This window comes from Poromitra crassiceps (assembly GCF_964638095.1).
Source record: "Poromitra crassiceps genome assembly, chromosome: 4".
Classification (NCBI taxonomy): domain Eukaryota; kingdom Metazoa; phylum Chordata; class Actinopteri; order Beryciformes; family Melamphaidae; genus Poromitra; species Poromitra crassiceps.
The window spans coordinates 31097266-31100668 of record NC_139626.1 but is presented as its reverse complement, the minus strand read 5'-3'; positions in this window follow the sequence as shown (position 1 = coordinate 31100668).

Genomic DNA, 3403 nt, shown 5'->3' with positions numbered 1-3403 from the left:
GGACAAGCGATCAATACCCAGGGTTGCTAGAGAGACTGCCAGTGCTCATAACCACACTTTTAAAACCTTTCCTCTTTTTTAATGTAGGAGGCTTGGGCCTGGCACTCAGGAAGTTTCACCGCACCACCTTCCACATACAGCACATTGTTTCCATCACAGTGTTCAGCAATGTGTTTGGGTCGCTTTTCTACTTCGGAAGTGAAGCTTGACTTTGGTACTAAATATGGTTTGTGGTCATGTTTTGTTTTTCTTTTCTCGTGCTGTAAGGAAATGAGAATGTCATATTTTTGTAATATAATTATTGGACTTTGTTGGTGATTAATTTTGGCTTGAGGCACCTCAGCTCAACTTGGAATCTCAAGCCTATTTGGCCTCACTAAAGAAGAGCCCAGCTCACAAAGCCATTTATAACAGTAGCTGGCTTTCCATCCAAATGTATCGCAGTAGACAAAGGTACCATAACGCCATTTCTGGATTGCAGGTGCGACTCGACAAACTAACGTTATAATCCCAACCCGATCTCCAAAAAAATTGTAAAATAGCAACGTTTGTGGACCAACGTTGCTGTTACAATTTCGGCTCCGAAATTGTAAAATGGTAATCCACGGAGCAGATAGTAAGTGAATACAATTTCATTCAAGTCTAGAAGTGAGTCGCCTTAATATCCCAGTCTTCTTCTGTTTACCACGGCGGGTATTGTGCTGCGCGTACCATTATTTACCGTGTGTAGCCCTATTGTGTGGAGGCTACACACGGCATGTCATGTTTTGCAGTGATCAAGACAAACGGTGTTGTTTTTGAATGGAGAGACAACGGAATATCGATTAAACTGTTTCCACCGCACGTTTCGCATTTTCATTTTATCGATACACCCGACCTTTCCGCCTCCCTCAAGCGTGACAACTTTTTTGCGGTATTTGGAGGTTTTTGCGAATTAGGCAGCGTTTCCACTCAGTTTTTTTATGCGCAAATTGAAATTTCGCATCAAAACAGGTGGATGGAAACCCGACTAGGTGGCAGATATCGGAGCCAAAATTTTTTGCTTTGACGTCACTGGCCAGATGAGCAGTACACTATACACGGTTAGGTGAAAAAAGACAGACATTACAAAAATGCAGGCACACAAACCTTGCCACACAATCCAACTGCAATAATATTCCTATCTGAGACATGGGACTGTCAGTAAGGGGCAATAGAGAGGATCTTTGAATGTGCACCTGTCCTAGCTATTCCTGCAGCTCCAGATACAGAGCCAAAGTGAACGTCACTTCCTGCCTTTCTCCCTGTGCCAGCGTCAGAAAAAATACAACGGTGGTGAACGGAGACAGACGTTACATTTTTGATCCAGTTTGAATTGTGCCACGGGGTACACGTTAAATTTTGTCAATTTAAAAGATAACTATGCATGTCAAGAAAGTCACAGTTTGTCCTGAAACTGAAACATAAGGTTTAGTTTTGTCAATCAACTACATCTTGTGTCAAACATTATACGTCACACCATCAACAACAATGGTCTGGCGGGAGAGACGTCACTTACGCGACTGCGACTGGCTGTGCGTAGTCTTTCTGATTTATAACTTATAGTGGCACAGTCTTACCACAAACTGCGACGTTCTCGACTTGAGTTATCTTTTACATTGACAAACATGACCGTGTGTACTCCCCTGGCACAATTCAAACGGGATCAAAAAGGTAGCGTATCACTCCGTTCACCTCCATTCCAAATGTTCACATGCTGGTACAGGGAGAAAATCAGGAAGTGATGTTCACTTTGGCTTTTGGAATCCCACCGAAGTGATTGTGAGAATCAATGATCCAACATGGATGGAAATATGCTGCTTTAATTTTTAATTTTATTTTTATTTTTAGAATTTCAAAAACAAAGATAAAATGTGGTTTAAGGGTTATGGGACATTCACACACACTACCTCTTTTTGTATCACTTACTGTAGTTGTAAGAGGAAGCATCTCTCGAGAGCTGAATAATTCTTCTTAAACCCGTTTGAGCTGTCATGTGACCTTGCATATACAGTAGGCTATTCACCTTATGTTCAGACGCGGGGGTGGGCCAAATTCTTCCGGGTCGTGTTAAGACTTCCGGCGGTCACGGCGCCAAATATGAAAGAACGTCATGAAGAAGAGAGATGTTTTTGTAGCGGACAGTGCAGGGGGTAAAACAAAGAATGTAGCCTACTACTTTGAGCTCGGTACACAGCAAGCAAGCGAGTATCCACTGTTAGCCAGGTCAGATAACGTTATCGTCGACAATGACGAGCACTTTCTTGTAAAACATACCTGGACTCCAACAAAGAAAGCTTCAGATAGTTTTCTCTCCTTCGAGGCAACGCGAGCCATTTACGTCTATAAGACCCGCAGAGTTAACGTAATTTCCTGGAATGCGAGACTTAACGAACCAGTTACATGGCGTTGCATTCTTAGACATTGCCGTTTGCTTTTATTTGGTATGTTACATACAATTGGCTAAATTATTAGTTAATTCAGAGTTAGATGATATTGGAGCAGCCAGCAATTTTATTTTTATTTTTATTTTTAGCCGGAAGTCATCACACGATCACACACCCGGGTCAAATGGGCGTGGCTAGATAAGGTGAATAGCAGAGCCGTGTATATAGAAGAGTCGCGACATCTCCGTTCACTCCAATGGACCAGTTTTTTACTCTCAAGAGTTCCCGGAAGTAAGGTTCTGGATTAAGCAGCGCTGTCGAGTTGCAGCAAAATGGGCAGTTTGTGATGTACTTTGAAAGGGTCTGACGTTTAAAGAATCAAATCGTACACTATCTGCTTTATTTTAGCATTCAAATGTAGCGCGAGCCTCCTTCCTGCAGGCTATTCATTGGCTACTGAGTCACGCATTTTGGACCTCCGCTGATGCCACTCTCTTACTAGATTGCTCTTATAGCCCATGCTAGCCTATGAGCGGTCATGTGACCTTGTATAGGCTATAGCCAATGCTCTCTATGCCTATGCTTTGAAAAGTCAACATTGATATTCACGTATGCGGGCTCAGGTGTTTACATAGCCCACTGACACAAGCAGGCCATTTCTCAGAGATGAAGCAGCTTTGCGCATAATCAAAAACACAGTCGGCTTGAACGCAGCAACATGAAGAAGCACTTAAGTTCTCCGCTCGACTAAATCCCCAGTGCTGCATCGCCAGGAACCTACAAATGACAGTTACCTTAGGGGGTCAAGCTCGCAGGGCCTCTGGCCCGGGCAAGGCAGGGGAATATGTGTGCCAGGGTGCCATGGAAAAGTTATGTTTATTGTTTCAAGCCTGAGGTGGGGAGAGCGGAGGTGGGGTGAGGGGAGTTGGTGGGAGGGGGAGGGGGGGGTCGTAGTACCACACGAAAAGCATGCATAATAACAACCAGGTGAGAGCGCT